This window comes from Mesocricetus auratus, unplaced genomic scaffold (genome assembly GCF_017639785.1).
Source record: "Mesocricetus auratus isolate SY011 unplaced genomic scaffold, BCM_Maur_2.0 Super-Scaffold_100676, whole genome shotgun sequence".
Taxonomy (NCBI): Eukaryota; Metazoa; Chordata; class Mammalia; order Rodentia; family Cricetidae; genus Mesocricetus; species Mesocricetus auratus.
Genome location: NW_024429266.1, coordinates 4,115,081 through 4,131,741, shown reverse-complemented (window position 1 = coordinate 4,131,741; position 16,661 = coordinate 4,115,081). Strand labels below are relative to the sequence as shown.

Genomic DNA, 16,661 nt, shown 5'->3' with positions numbered 1-16,661 from the left:
CACAGGCTTGGCCTCGGCACTTGGGCTTACGAGCTTCCCTTCCTGCCTCTCTGTGGAGGGTGTGGAGTTGAGCGAGGGAGCGAGCAAGCATCTGTGGTGTGTGTGGCACACGGCTGACACGAGCGTCTGTAGATTGTGTGTGTGTGTGTGTGGCACACGGCTGACACGAGCGTCTGTAGATTGTGTGTGTGGCACATGGCTGGCACGAGCGTCTGTAGGTGTGTGTGTGTGTGGCACACGGCTGACACGAGCGTCTGTAGATTGTGTGTGTGTGGCACACGGCTGACACGAGCGTCTGTAGATTGTGTGTGTGTGGCACACGGCTGACACGAGCGTCTGTAGATTCTGTGTGTGTGGCACACGGCTGACATGAGCGTCTGTAGGTGTGTGTGTGTGGCACACGGCTGGCACGAGCGTCTGTAGGTGTGTGTGTGTGGCACACGGCTGGCACGAGCGTCTGTAGATTGTGTGTGTGGCACACGGCTGACACGAGCGTCTGTAGATTCTGTGTGTGTGGCACACGGCTGACACGAGCGTCTGTAGATTGTGTGTGTGGCACACGGCTGACACGAGCGTCTGTAGGTGTGTGTGTGTGGCACACGACTGACACGAGCGTCTGTAGATTGTGTGTGTGTGGCACAAGGCTGACACGAGCGTCTGTAGATTGTGTGTGTGTGGCACACGGCTGGCACGAGCGTCTGTAGGTGTGTGTGTGTGGCACACGGCTGACAAGAGCGTCTGTAGGTGTGTGTGTGTGGCACACGGCTGACACGAGCATCTGTAGATTGTGTGTGTGGCACACGGCTGACACGAGCATCTGTAGATTGTGTGTGTGGCACACGGCTGACACGAGCGTCTGTAGATTGTGTGTGTGGCACATGGCTGACACGAGCGTCTGTAGATTGTGTGTGTGGCACATGGCTGGCACGAGCGTCTGTAGATTGTGTGTGTGGCACACGGCTGACACGAGCGTCTGTAGGTGTGTGTGTGGCACACGGCTGACACGAGCGTCTGTAGATTGTGTGTGTGTGGCACACGGCTGACACGAGCGTCTGTAGATTGTGTGTGTGGCACACGGCTGATACGTGCGTCTGTAGATTGTGTGTGTGTGGCACACTGCTGACACGAGCGTCTGTAGGTGTGTGTGTGTGGCACACGGCTGACAGGAGCGTCTGTAGATTGTGTGTGTGTGGCACACGGCTGACACGAGCGTCTGTAGATTGTGTGTGTGTGGCACATGGCTGACACGAGCGTCTGTAGGTGTGTGTGTGTGTGGCACACGGCTGACACGAGCGTCTGTAGATTGTGTGTGTGTGGCACATGGCTGACACGAGCGTCTGTAGGTGTGTGTGGCACAAGGCTGACACGAGCGTCTGTAGGTGTGTGTGTGTGGCACACTGGTGACACGAGCGTCTGTAGGTGTGTGTGTGTGGCACACGGCTGACACGAGCGTCTGTAGATTGTGTGTGTGGCACACGGCTGGCACGAGCGTCTGTAGGTGTGTGTGTGTGGCACACGGCTGACACGAGCGTCTGTAGATTGTGTGTGTGTGTGGCACAAGGCTGACACGAGCGTCTGTAGGTGTGTGTGTATGGCACACGGCTGACACGAGCGTCTGTAGGGGTGTGTGTGTGGCACACGGCTGACACAAGCGTCTGTAGATTGTGTGTGTGTGGCACACGGCTGACACGAGCGTCTGTAGGTGTGTGTGTGTGGCACATGGCTGACACGAGCGTCTGTAGGTGTGTGTGGCACATGGCTGACATGAGCGTCTGTAGGTGTGTGTGTGTGTGGCACACGGCTGACACGAGCGTCTGTAGGTGTGTGTGTGTGTGGCACACGGCTGACACGAGCGTCTGTAGATTGTGTGTGTGGCACATGGCTGACACGAGCGTCTGTAGATTGTGTGTGTGCGTGGCACACGGCTGGCACGAGCGTCTGTAGGTGTGTGTGTGTGGCACACGGCTGACACGAGCGTCTGTAGGTGTGTGTGTGTGTGGCACACGGCTGGCACGAGCGTCTGTAGATTGTGTGTGTGGCACACGGCTGACACGAGCGTCTGTAGATTGTGTGTGTGGCACACGGCTGACACGAGCGTCTGTAGATTGTGTGTGTGTGGCACACGGCTGACACGAGCGTCTGTAGATTGTGTGTGTGTGGCACACGGCTGACACGAGCGTCTGTAGGTGTGTGTGTGTGGCACACGGCTGACACGAGCGTCTGTAGATTGTGTGTGTGTGGCACACGGCTGACACGAGCGTCTGTAGGTGTGTGTGTGTGGCACATGGCTGACACGAGCGTCTGTAGGTGTGTGTGGCACAAGGCTGACACGAGCGTCTGTAGGTGTGTGTGTGTGGCACACTGGTGACACGAGCGTCTGTAGGTGTGTGTGTGTGGCACACGGCTGACACGAGCGTCTGTAGATTGTGTGTGTGGCACACGGCTGGCACGAGCGTCTGTAGGTGTGTGTGTGTGGCACACGGCTGACACGAGCGTCTGTAGATTGTGTGTGTGTGTGGCACAAGGCTGACACGAGCGTCTGTAGGTGTGTGTGTATGGCACACGGCTGACACGAGCGTCTGTAGGGGTGTGTGTGTGGCACACGGCTGACACAAGCGTCTGTAGATTGTGTGTGTGTGGCACACGGCTGACACGAGCGTCTGTAGGTGTGTGTGTGTGGCACATGGCTGACACGAGCGTCTGTAGGTGTGTGTGGCACATGGCTGACATGAGCGTCTGTAGGTGTGTGTGTGTGGCACACGGCTGACACGAGCGTCTGTAGGTGTGTGTGTGTGTGGCACACGGCTGACACGAGCGTCTGTAGATGTGTGTGTGGCACATGGCTGACACGAGCGTCTGTAGATTGTGTGTGTGCGTGGCACACGGCTGGCACGAGCGTCTGTAGGTGTGTGTGTGTGGCACACGGCTGACACGAGCGTCTGTAGGTGTGTGTGTGTGTGGCACACGGCTGGCACGAGCGTCTGTAGATTGTGTGTGTGGCACCACGGCTGACACGAGCGTCTGTAGATGTGTGTGTGTGGCACACGGCTGACACGAGCGTCTGTAGATTGTGTGTGTGTGGCACACGGCTGACACGAGCGTCTGTAGGTGTGTGTGTGTGGCACACGGCTGACACGAGCGTCTGTAGATTGTGTGTGTGTGGCACACGGCTGACACGAGCGTCTGTAGGTGTGTGTGTGTGGCACACGGCTGACACGAGCGTCTGTAGATTGTGTGTGTGGCACACGGCTGACACGAGCGTCTGTAGATTGTGTGTGTGGCACACGGCTGACACGAGCGTCTGTAGATTGTGTGTGTGGCACACGGCTGACACGAGCGTCTGTAGATTGTGTGTGTGTGGCACACGGCTGACACGAGCGTCTGTAGATTGTGTGTGTGTGGCACACGGCTGACACGAGCGTCTGTAGGTGTGTGTGTGGCACACGGCTGACACGAGCGTCTGTAGAGTGTGTGTGTGTGGCACACGGCTGACACGAGGGTTTTGGTCCATCTGGCAGGAATCTCCCTGGAGTAGAGATGGGTGGACCTGAGTCTGATGAGAATGTCACAGACAATTAGGATCAGCCACCTCCTCTGTTTCACAGCCACTTACCCAGTAGGGAGGGCACGGAGCTAGCAGGAGTACCACTCTGAGGCATTAGCACTTACGATTCCTATCGAAAACTAGTAAACTTGCATTCAGCTCTGAACTTTTACCACCATGGATCTAGCTGGACCTCCCCACTCCAAAAAAAAAAAAAAAAGCCTGAGTTACAGTGATCCAAATTCCAGAGGCCAAGATGAAATCCAGAGCCCAAACTGTGCCAGCCACAGCAGGATATGATGCCGTAGAACTTTCTGCCTCAGCTGCCAGGCAGCCCCTCCATTTGCAAAGCTGTGTAACATCTCAGGAAGTGCCTAATTCTACCTCAGGGATGCTGTGTGCTGCAACAAACGAGAGAAATATTAGGTGGGGTAGCACTGCCTGACTCCCGCTGGATCTCACAACGCACTGAAGTCAAATTCCTCAAAGGACAAAGGCATGTTAGAAAAAGCGTCCCTGACCTTAGTAATACTGGGCGTGGGCCAATGTGGAGACGCATGGTCACTTCATACATCTGTGCGGGTTGTGCACGGCACCAGAGCAGCATCACGGAGGTGCCGTTCACGTCACAGACCCCAAAGATGTCTCTGTTTACTGGACAGTAGCAGGAAATGCCTGAAGGAAAGGCTGCCTTTCTCTAGATTGCACAGATACTGAAATAAAAGAGAGTCCTGTAGAAATGCAGCAGACGCAAGGTAGCCAGTGCCTACTTTATAGACATACACACATGCGCACACATGTGCACATGCATGCACACACATGCACAACACATGCACATACACATGCACACACATACAAACATACATCATACAGACACGTGCACACGCAGATACACACTACACATGCACACACAGAAACTCACCCACAGATTCACACATGAACACATACACACATGCTCACAAATACATGCGTGTGTGAGTGTACAAACACAAATGAATACATACGTATATACCCATGTGTACATACACACTTGTAAGCACTCCAGAAGTTCTTTACAAATGCTGCTCAGTCAACCCCCCTTCCTCCAATGTAACAATTCTCCTGAGATTGTGCCTCCCTGGACGCTAGTATCTTCCCATGCTACGGGTCTAACCAACAGGCTTCTCTTCACAAAGAACATGCTGAAGAACCCAGGCTCCTTGCCCTGAGCTTTCTCGTGTTGATGTTACAGACTGCGCGTACACGCGTGCACACACACACACACACAGTGGGGTTCAACTTCTGTGTCATGTTTTTTGCAGGCTGGCAGCTCCGGCCTGAGCCCCCTTGACTGGCTGCAAGTGGTGTTTGAAGCCCTCTTGGAGGCATGCTGGCCACCGGCTTTCTTGGGGGGTCCTGGAAGTGTGGTTCCTTAAAGCCTGAGTCCAACAGTGGTGCTGTCCAAGGGGCAGTGCCTCCTCTAACCACACACTTGTCTTTCATCTTACAGCCATCCTGAGTGCACAGTGACCTCATGGGAAAACACGGACGAATGATCCCTTCCTTCTCTTTTCTCGTTTCTCACGATGATAGATTGGCCGTCTGGAACCCTCCATGGGTGATCAACTTATCTCTTACAATTTTCAAGTTCTGTATGCAAACACGCAAAGGTCAAATTGTTCCCTCTTTGGCCAGTAGGAGGTTTTGAGTTCTTCTGACAAGGCTGGGAATTTTCTCAAGACTGGCAGACCCTGGAAGTTTGTTTCTGTGCTGTCTGCTGCAAGATGCCCCCACTCAGCCTGGTCAGCTTCCTAGCCAGGCTCTTCTGGAAGGCAGAGCACAGCCTGAAGGCTGTAGCTGCTCCGCTGAGTCACAGTCACCTTGAGGGCTTTGCACGAGGGCAAACTAGGCAATACTACTAATGGAAAGACTTGGAGTTTTCATTCGTACGTCTAAGTATAAAACACGAATCTAAACTGAAAAAAAAGCAATACATGGGAGGCTGACAAGATGGCTCGGTGGGTAAATGCCTGTAATCAAGCCATCCAACCTGAGTTAGATCCTTGGAACTCACATGGATGGATGGATAGATAGATAGATAGATAGATAGATAGATAGATAGATAGATAGATAGATAGATGATAGATAGATAGACAGATAATAGGTAGATGACAGAGATAAATGATAGATAGATAGATAGATAGATGATAGTGATAGATGAATAGATGGATAGATAGATAGATAGATAGATAATAGGTAGATGACAGAGATAAATGATAGATAGATAGATGACAGTGATAGATGAATAGAAGATAGATGGATAGATAGATCGATGATAGATGATAGTGATGGATAGACTATAGATAGATAGATAGATAGATAGATAGATAGATAGATAGATAGATAGATAGATAACAGACAGATAAAATATTTTTGGGAGCTAGAGTCAGGAGGATAAGAAGTCAAGGTTACCCTCAGCTACCCAGCAAGTTCAAGACCAGCCTAAGCTACATGAGATCCTAGCTTAAAAAAATACACAGGTAAATAAACAGCAAATATTATAAACATATCACAATTTTCTCCTGATCCCTGAAGTAGAGGGCATGGGAAATCTGAACTTCCTCCATTAACAACACCGTTCCATCCCACACATCCCCGTCTGCTCCTCCTGCTCTGTACTGGGTAATTTACACATAGCAAACACTGCTTTTAGTTCTGTGGCTGGGAGCCGTGTTTGAAGGCTACTCTCTGCTCTCTCGTGCGGTGGGAAAGGTGTGCCTCTCTTATAAAGGCAGCAAACCCTTGTGGCTTGCTCACATCCCCAAAGGTCTTGCAATGCTATCTCAGTGGGCATTAAGCGCCTACGTGGATATTGTGCAGCCATGGTTCAAGTGATGGCATGCTCACACCTCCCATTCCCCCATGGTCACAGATCTACAGACAGCTACTGAATTTGTACATGGTCAGCTGATAGCTTCTTCTGCACTCCAGCTGTCTACAATAGAGTTCCCACCCAGTTCCTTAAGAAGAGGTCACGGGAACTGTTAGGTGCTTTCTGGGTCCTCTCAGAACTCATGGTGAACCCTAGTCCCGTGTGTGATGGCTGAAGGTGAGGCCTTCAGAAGGTAATTAGAATTGGATGAGGTCGTAACGGTGGGGCCCTCACAAAGAGGGTTAGTGCCTTACAGGGATCGCAAGAAACCACGCTTCCTCTCTGACTCCCAAGTCAGGACAGGAGACCGCACCTGTACAACTAGGGAGAAGACCCTTGGCAGATCCAACCATCTACCCCGACCTCATACCTCCAGCCTCTAAAGCAGGTAGACGTCACTCTCTGGTCTTCACAAGTCAGCAGTCTGTGGTACACTATTACAGCAGCACATCAGAGAGAGAGGGACTCCCCGCATTCCTGCACAATCGCAGTGCCTCTTCTACTTAGAAGTCAGGTCTGCTTAGCATACAATCTTTCCTTCCTTCCATTTTTCAAATATTTCCGCTCACATTTTTCCCTCTAACGAGAAGCTCATCCTGTGTAAAACCTCTGCTCTTTTCCTTCTAGAACCCCAAAGCATTCTTCATGGTTTCCTTGCTGTCACGTGGTCAGCATTACCAGTGTGTGTGCTGGGTCCCAGTGTGCATGCTGGGTCCACGGGGGATTTCATGTTTTACTCTGGGAGTGTTTTCCTGGGTTTGACTGGGTCAGCCCTGCAACACCCCACACACACACTCTGTTTTTGCTCAGCTCAGTATTTGGTGCTTTCTTTTCAATCATTATTTTAATATTATCATTATCATCATCAATTGCTAGTTCTATGAAGTTATATTTTGCTTTTATTTACTATTTTGGTCATTCTTAGTTCAATTTTCATTTCTGGAGCTTTTTATCTAAAATTCTTTCCTGAATTGGCCTCTCATTTCTAAGTATTCTAATCATAGTTTTATGACTGTGACAATGGCTTAGAAATTAAGAGCACTGGCTGCTCCTCTAAAGGACCAGAGTTCAATTCCCAGCACCCACATGGCAGCTCACAACCACCTGTAACTCCATTCTGGGGGACCACACACTTAAACACACACACACACACACACACAGCCATAATACATAACTTTTTAATTATGGTTTCATGTCTTATGCAATTTTCTTAATGTCAGCTAATTTTGAGAATGTGTCAATTGTTTATTAGGACATTGTTCAATTTCCAGTTATTTCTTTCTTTTCTTTTCTTTGTGTGTGTGTGAGAGAGAGAGAGAGAGAGAGAGAGAGAGAGAGAGAGAGAGAGAGAGAGACCCCTAAACCATATAGCCCAGGCTAGCCTCAAATTGATGCTCTCTTGCCTCCGCTTGCCGAGAGTGAGGAGGGCAGCACATGGTCTTCTTCCTCCTGAACGCTTTCCCGTGGGCCAGCTTGCCCTCCTCCTCAGCTGTGGGGGTGAGGTAGGCTGTTCTGGCTCCCTCTCCTGTTGTCTGGGTGAAGTGTTGAAGCATGCCTGATATCCGCTCTCTTCCTGTCTCTGTCCTGCTCTCTTCCTGTCTCTGTCCTGCTCTCTTCCTGTCTCTGTCCTCAGCAGCTTTCCCTTGGCTCAGGGCCTTGAACCAGACTGCGGCTCTGAGGATGAATGCCCAGAGCTCGAAGGCCATCTGGTGGCGTCCCTTTCCTAAGCTCTGTGATCTTAGTGGCGGAATGGACGTCTTCCTCCACCTGCAGCTGCTGTCCCCACGCGGCCCGGGGCTTCCTGTGGCAAGCCCCGCTCTGTGCACTGCAGACAGAAGCTACGTCACCGCCATCTTTCTCTCCCATACACCATGACCTCTTGGCTGCCGGGATTCTGTTTTCAGCTGTTGGCATCTGGGGTTCACCTGTGTGGCCTCTGAGTTTCTCTTTTGCTCTCCACAAGATGGCGAAGCTCTGAACTCAGGCTAGTCTTCGCCTTCTCTCTTTTGGCTCCTTCTTCAGATGGTCTTAGGCATCAGCTTTGGAAAGAGTCCTTGTATTGTTCTTGTCTTATGTGGAGAGGGGGTCATGTGTGAAGTTCCATCATCAGACTTCATCATGAGGAGAACCTGAGAGCAACACTTACCCTTCACCCACAGTTTCAGAGGCTTCGGTCTAGGGTTGGCTGGCTTCGTGGTCTCTCGGCTCGTGGTGAGGGAGAGTGTTGTGACAGAAGAGCTACTCACAACTTCATGGCCAGGAAGCAGAGAGAGGCGAGGGACGGGAGAAAGCTGTGCCCTTCAAAGCCACACACACCCACATCAACCCACTCCATCCGGCCAGCCCCGCCTCCTCGTCTCCACCACCCTCAGTAACGCCACCAAACTACCAATCCACCCCATCAGGTCAGCGCTCTCACCATCCAGTCACCTCCTGGCGGCTGGATCCACCCGCTGGGGACCAAGTCTTCAACACATGAACCTCGGAGGTACTTCAAACCACGTGTCACTAAATGGGGTAGAGTTGCAACGTTGCAGTCTCTGCCCTTAGCTTAGAACCGGGAACCCTGCATACCTGTGCTCAGAGAGCCGGCTCTAGTGTGCTCTGTCACTCAGATGAGGACGGACCCCCTTCTCGGGACTTTCAAGCCTCCATCTGCTTAACAGAGCAGTCTCCTGGCCACACAAATGTGTGACTGGTACATAGACTGGGGGGGGGGGTGACGTGGAAGAGGCCTGTCACCTGTCCGCCACAGGCAGAGCTATACATTCCCCACACTGTCCCTCCCTCCACGGCCTGGACAGCGACTGTGACACATTCTCGGCACTGCAGGTTCACACCTTGAAAGGAGGACTGAAAGCCCTGCGATGTGATCATTAATTTAAAAGGCCCCCGAGGCTCATCAGCGGTGACAAGGGTTAACATGTCCGTGGTTGAGGGCTACCCTCGAAAAAGACCCTGCGCGTAGAAGAAATGGCCTTCACTTCAAACGGCAGCCAGCACAAGACATGGAAGGGCTTAGTGTTTAAAATGCATTTTTTATTATTCAGCCTTCAGCAGAAATGTCACCTTTCTAAGGCAAGCTGTTACCGTGAGCTCCCCGTGCCAAACGGGCGCCTCTGAGGAGCAGGATTTGATCTCAGCATTTCTAGTGATTTGTGTTTCTCTTTCAAGGAGCTCCATGCCTTAAGGCACCTGCGACACTCATGGTACAAGAAGGTAAGTGTGCAGGAGATGCCAGCCCTGAAGCATTGAAGGTGGAGGCGGGGGCCTCTGCTGGACAGGCCAGGAGCACCATCAAAGCCGGAGCCTGCAGTGCCCTGCCCGGTGATCCAGGTCCCCTCCTTGCAGAGCATTGTTTTCTGGTGAGCACTGCGGTTGAAACCATATTCTCAAAGAAACTCTGTTTTGTCACGAGGCCCCCATCCGCAGGCTCGGCCACATGACAGGCCCAGCAGCCAGCACAACTGCCGGCGATGCTTGCCAACAAGCCAGATGCTGCCACACATTGGCATCTGGGCCCTGGAATAGCAAGCATGTTCTCAGTCTGGCTAGGGATTCTGACCCCAGCTTCGCAAGGAGACAAAAACAGGGAAGAAAGAGCGGGAAGGAGGGGAGGGAGGTGGGCCTGCCCAAGGGTCTCTGGGTAATGTCCCTACCGTGGCTTTCGAGCCTCACCTGACAAAAGACTCCTTGGAAACCTGCAGCAGGAGCAGCAGGAAGGGCTCTGGCACCTGGGAGGTGGGGGTGGTTGGTTCTGCAGGAGACAGCTGCAGCAGGCAGTCCTCTCTCCCTCAGCCGTGATAGCCCGCCGTGGGGCTAAGCTGTGGGACATGGCTCCAATCTGCAGCAGAGGGATGGAGTAGCAGTATCCATGGCTGTCCATCCCGCTCGCTCTCCAGATGCCAAGGCTCCCCAGTGCCAGCAAGGCCAACGAAATGGTGCGCGCCTGGACCAGACCCCATACTGTGGAGAGCTTCACAATCAGAGAAGGGGCAGTCAGGGGGTTCTGACCCCGGAACGGGATGAGGGAAATAGGAAGTGCCTTACCTCGGGGTGGCTCCTGGTTCCACGAAGGCCCCATCCTGGGTGGTCACATAGATGGAGGCTGGGCTCAGTGCAGGGTGGGGAGTAAAACAAGAAAATAAAAAGCAAGCTGCATTTTTCCCCCGAAATAGCAACTTGTAGCCAGCATCCCTCACTCCCTTTCCATGACTGAGCCCTCGGAGCCATTCTGTGCTCAGGAAAGTCCTGCCCTTAGCTGCAGATCTAAACATTGTCCCAGGAGCATCTCTCTGGGGCTGGGCACCACAGCCTCCACCCAGACCTACCTGAAGGTCCTCTGGTCATCAGGTATGGGGCACTTCGGGGACCTCTGGCCATCACTGGTAAAACTGCGAAACACCTCCTTGCTGTGGTGTCTTAGGCAACAATGCCGTTTACAAAGTCCAGAGGGACTATATCACAGCTGAGTCAGCACAACACAGACATACGAAGTAACTGCTAACGCGGGCAGCGCTCATGGCCTCTGTTAGTGTAGTTTTCTTTTTATAAGGCAGGGTCTCATGTAATAGAGTCTGGCCCGGAACTCCTGACCCTCCCTTCGCAGCTCCCCCAAATCCCTCCTATTGCGAACAAAATTATCTGAACATCTTACAGGTGTTTATCAAAAAGTCAAATGTGTATATATATATCTGATAAGTAATCTCAGTTAATATATTTTTAGTACCTTATAAAATATCCTCATGGTAAAAAACTTTTAAGTGGATCCCCTATATTCCACTTAAATACACAGTCTTGGGGCTACAGAAATGACTCCTCCCAGAGTACTTACTGTCAATCATGAGAACTTGAGCTGGCTCCCCAGGCCCAGTGTGGTGGCACAGGCCTATGATCCCAGTTCTGGGGCTGGGACAGAAGACCCTGGGGCTTGCTGGCCTGTCAGCCTACCCTAATTGGTAAGTGCCAGGTTCAGTGAGAGACCCTTCGCAAAAAACAAGGTAGGTGAGTCCAGTGAGACAGCTCAGTGGGTAAAGCGCTTGCTCACCAACTCCTGCAACCTGAATTCCATCCCAGAGCCAACATAAGGAAAGAGAGAGAAAACTGATGCCACACAGATGTCCTCTGACCTCCACGCACGGCACATGCGCACACCCATACACAAGATAATGAAGAAAACAAAATAAACAGGTAGAGGGTTACTGAGGTCTCCCAACAGCAACCTTTGACCTCTGCATGTATGTGCACACACATCTATGTGCACCTGTACACACCTCTGTGCACACGCGCGCACACACACACACACACACACACACATGAACACACTGGCGTGCACACCTCATTTTCCTGCTGTGAAATTCAATGCCCTTTGCAAAACGTAAAAGGACCCAGGCCAGCTGAGGCCCACCAGAGAAAACGTACACCAGCAATGGGATGCTTGCAAGTCAGTGAGGAGGCTTCCTTTGGAGCCTTCGTGCTGTCCTGAGCACGGCGGGGACGAGAGGCTGAATTTCAACTGTAGCACCCCTAAGAAGGGACATGAAACCCCATCCATGCCAGGGATCAAAATTCAAGACCTCTGAGATCTATGCCATCTACTGCGACAATGGCCTGCGGAAGGAAGCAGGAGCTGTCTGTCAAAGCAGCAGTGGTGAAGTGGCTGGTCTCTTTGGGGAATGCGGACACTGTACCACAGGCTCCTCTTAAAGGCACACACCACCAGGGCCCGGCTTGGCTTCCTCATTACCCGGCTGCCCACTTGTCTCCTCTCAAGCATCCTTTCCCACTGATATGAGGACTGTCTGGGCCAGTTTCCATGGGAGTGTCACAATGTCTTCAAACTTAGAATGTGCACCCAGAGTAAGGGACTCCCATCCGTCCTAGGCCAAGGCAAGACAGACACTCCTGGAAGGGTGCTGCTGTAGTTCAGCAGGATGGGGATGGTCTCCAGAACCTGCCTTTCTAGCCTGTTTTCCTAAAGTTTTCCATGTAGATGCAATTCCAGACTAATGAGGAGCTGTAAGAGGCAAGTCCACCGATGACTCAGAGTGGAGGGTGTCTTTGAGAACCGCTGGGCTAAACCAAGTTATGCCCAAGGTCTGAGATGCAGGGAGAAGCAATCCAAGAGCAAAGGTCAGGGTGTAGCTGAAACAGAAGCAAACCAACAATGTAAGAGTAAAATTCTGAGGCCGGGCGGGGACCCAGGGCTTGGGGCTCTGAAAACGGAGCATCATTACCAACCACAGTACACTCGCTTGGTTTTCTCTGACGACCCCTCAGGGCGATGCTGCAGAGACACTAGCTCTGGGTACAAACTATTTTCTAGAAGAAAGCAATTACTTGGTCAGGAAGTTCTAGACTTGGGAAGAGCAGGAATGGGATTGCCCTCTCCTCATTCGCCCCTTGTTCTGGAATCGGCCTCCAGCCAATCTCCACAGTGGGTCCTAGCTACACCCAGTCTCCAGTCTCCTTCCCTCTAACCGCTCTCTACTCTAACCCCCAAATCATCTCTCCAGGAGCAGCTTTCACCCACACCAGCCACTGATTCCCCTACAACCTAGAGTGTGACACATCCCGTGTCCCAGCAGGGCCTTTAACGCAGTCCATGGATCCACACACCAGCTCCATTCACCTGGCCTTCCGTTGTACACAAGACTCTCTCTCTCTCTCTCTCTCTCTCTCTCTCTCTCTCTCTCTCTCTCTCTCTCTCTCTCTCTCTCTCTCTCTCTCTCTCTCTCTCTCTCTCTCTCTCTCTCTCTCTGTGTGTGTGTGTGTGTGTGTGTGTAAATGTATGCCACATTAGTGCAGTTCCCACAGAATTCAAAATAGAATTAATTTCTGGTCCCCTGGAGCTAGAGTTATAGATGGTTGTGAATCACACTTGGGTACCCTCTGAGAGCAAAGCGCCTTCAGTCCCTGAACCACCTCTGCAGTCTTTACAGCTGTGTGACCACCAAGGGACGGGCTACTGAGAAGGGTATGGCAGCAACCCAAGCCTCCAGGTATAACAGAAAAATAATTACAAGGAAGCAGGTAAGTGCCAATTCAGCATTTTTGTTAACCTTGCTTTCTAAAATGTGGGATTACCATACCAGTTCACGGGGGGGGGGGACTGAACTCCCATCATGCCCTTGTACAGCACAGAGCTTGTCCCCTTCTCCCTCTGTAGCAAGGACCCACAAGAGTGCCATCGGATTGAGGTTGAAGGACAATCAGTGAGTGACAACATTCTAAGGCGTTGTACTGGATTGCCAAAATCCTCGAGGGAAGAGCTCGAAATACCAGGCTCCATCACCCAGAGCATTTACAAAACAGAAACTGAGTTCCTGAAAGATATGTGTGAGCCCAGGTGGAATGGCGAGAGGGGCCCTTAGGAAGCAAGGAGCTCTGAGAACTATCGTCAGATTTCCCTAGCACCGCCAGCTTCTGGGGCAAGGCAAGGCATGCTGTGTGTGGCCTCTAGTGTAGTCCTACTGGCTTCCAACCCCAAGGACACGCGTGGAGTGGGAGATAACCCATTCTTGGTTCCCACAGACCCTGAAGTAAGTGCAGACAGGACAGGGTGAAGGGAAAGCCCGACCAAGTTGGAGCTATTTAAAAATGAATAAGTCCGGGGAGATGACTCAGTGGGCAGAGGGCTTGTCATACAAGAATAAGGACCTAAGCCAGACACAGTGGAGAGCAGCTGTATCCCAGGGCTCCTGTGGTGAGGAGGAAGACCGAGACTGAAATCTGAGAAGCTTGCAGGCCAGCTAGCCTGATGTACACAGCAGATAAGAGGGTTGAAGGGGAGGAACATCTCTAACTTCCACAAACCCACAGGAACACATATGCACATGTGTTATACATATATGCACATATGTTACACAAACTAAACAAGGCAGTCTGAACACATATGCACATACATTATACAAGCTAAACAAGGCAGTCTGAACAGACTACCAAGATTCCAGAGAAACCCTACAAAGAAAAGTGACTGCTGTCACGTCTGCTGCGTGGACGTGACAGACTGCCAGAGGGAGGTGCTAGTCAAGGGAACATGGCTACCACCAAGAATGATTCATATTCAAAACTGCCAAAAAGGTGGAGAGTCTTCTCATGCAAACACACAGTAAGTGCTTATGCAGATGCATGTTCGTAAGTTTCACAGTGTGCACACATATCCAAACATTACATCATTTTCAATAAATGCATAATTACCTTTCAATTAAAATAAAACCTAAAGGAGTTTCATTGTTATTGTTAAGAAGTTAAAAATAGCTTCTGGTGCCCTGCTTGGAGCCTCCTGAGGCCTGGAGACTGCACAGGGGAACCCGTCCCAGAGGGACAGCCCATCCAGAATCTGCCGACATCATGGTACTAGTCCCGCCTCCACTCACAGGAAGAGGAGAGCCACCAGAGTGTTGGACCTTCCTGCACCCACTGGAAGAGAGCCTTGGTCCTGTATCCACCAGGACAGGGACAGACCCCACCAGTACCCACTGGAAGAAGAGATGGGAAGGCCACAGATAACAACACAGTCAACAACAGAAAGATCAATATGACGCCACCAGAGTCTAGGGACTCCACACCAGTCCTGAACATCCCAACACAGATGAAGCAAAAGAGAACAACCCTAAAAACAACTTTATGAAGATGATAGAGACCCTCAAAGAGGTAATGAGAAAATCCTTATAGAAATGGAAGAAAAAACAAAAAAAATTCAAGAATTGGAGGAAAAGACAAAGCAAAAAATGCAAGAAGCAATTCAAATGGTGCAAGGTTTGAAAACTGAAATAGAGACAATAAAAAAAACGGTCTGAGACAATAAAAAAGAAAAAGAAAGGTCTGAGGAATGCTGAGAATAGAAAAGCTGGATAAATCATCAGGAGCTACAGATGCGAGTATAACCAACCGAATACAAAAGATGGAAGAGAGAATCTCAGGCATTGAAGATACACCAGGAGAAATAGATTCATCAGCCAAAGAAAATCTTAAGTCCAACAAATCCCTAACACAAAATATTCAGGAAATACGGGACATCATGAAAAGATCAAACCTAAGAATAATAGGTATACAAGAAGGTGAAGAAACTCACCTCAATGGTGCAGAAAACATATTCAATAAAATCACAGAAGAAAACTTTACCAACCTAAAAAAAAGACATGCCAATGAAGGTACAAGAAGCTTATGGAATACCAAATAGAATGGACCACAAAGAAAGTTCCCTCACCACATAGTAATCAAAACCTCAAACATACAGAATAAATAAAGAATATTAAGAGCAGCAAATGAAAAAGGCCAAGTAACTTATAAAGGCAAACCTATCAGAATTACACCTGACTTCTCCATGGAAACTCTGAAAGTTAGAAGGTCCTGGGTAGATATTCTACCAATACTAAGAGACCATAGATGCCAGAGCAGACTACTATACCCAGCAAAGCTTTCAATCACTGTTGATGGAGAAAACAAGATATTCCATGGCAAAACCAGATTTAAACAATACATACCCACTAATCCAGCCCTACAAAAAGTTCTGGAAGAAAAATTCCAACCCAAGGAAGTTAATTGCACTCACAAAAACATAGGCAATAGATAATCCCACTTTACCAACAGCCAAAAGAAAGAAAAAGGGGGTGGGCAATCCACACACAATACCAACAACAACAACAAATAAAAATTAATAATCAGTGGTCACTAGTGTCTCTCAATACTAATGGTATTAACTCGCCTATAAAGACACAGGCAAACAGAATGGATACAAAGACAGAATCCATCCTTCTGTTGCATACAAGAAACACACCTCAACTTCAAAACATATATAAGCTCACAGTAAAGGATTGGGAAAAGATTTCCAATCAAATGGACCCAAGAAACAAGCTGGTGTAGCTATCCTAATATCTAACAAATTAGACTTCAAACAAAAAACAATCAAAAGAGATGAAGAAGGTCATTTCATATCCATCAAAGGAAAAATCCATCAAGATGAAGTCTCAATTCTGAACATCTGTGTCCCAAATACAAAGGCATCCAGATATGTAAAAGAAACATTACTAAACATCAAATCACACATAAGACCTCACACAGTTATAATGGGAGACCAACACCCCACTCTCACCACTAGACAGGATGGCCAGACAGAAATTTAACAAAGGAACTAACAGAAGTTAAGACCCAATTGGGTTTAACAGACATCTATAGAGCATTCCATCCAACACAAAAGAATAT

General features: G+C 50.0%; 1 long non-coding RNA gene across 1 annotated transcript; it reads right to left on the bottom strand.

Annotated features, from left to right (window-relative positions):
• Positions 1 to 9,495: 9,495 nt before the first annotated feature.
• On the bottom strand, positions 9,496 to 13,100 carry LOC121137167. The gene is made up of 3 exons (XR_005874401.1): positions 10,506 to 13,100; positions 10,134 to 10,299; positions 9,496 to 9,977 (listed from the first exon to the last, which is right to left on the bottom strand). It is a non-coding gene; the product is annotated as an uncharacterized LOC121137167 (long non-coding RNA).
• Positions 13,101 to 16,661: the final 3,561 nt, after the last annotated feature.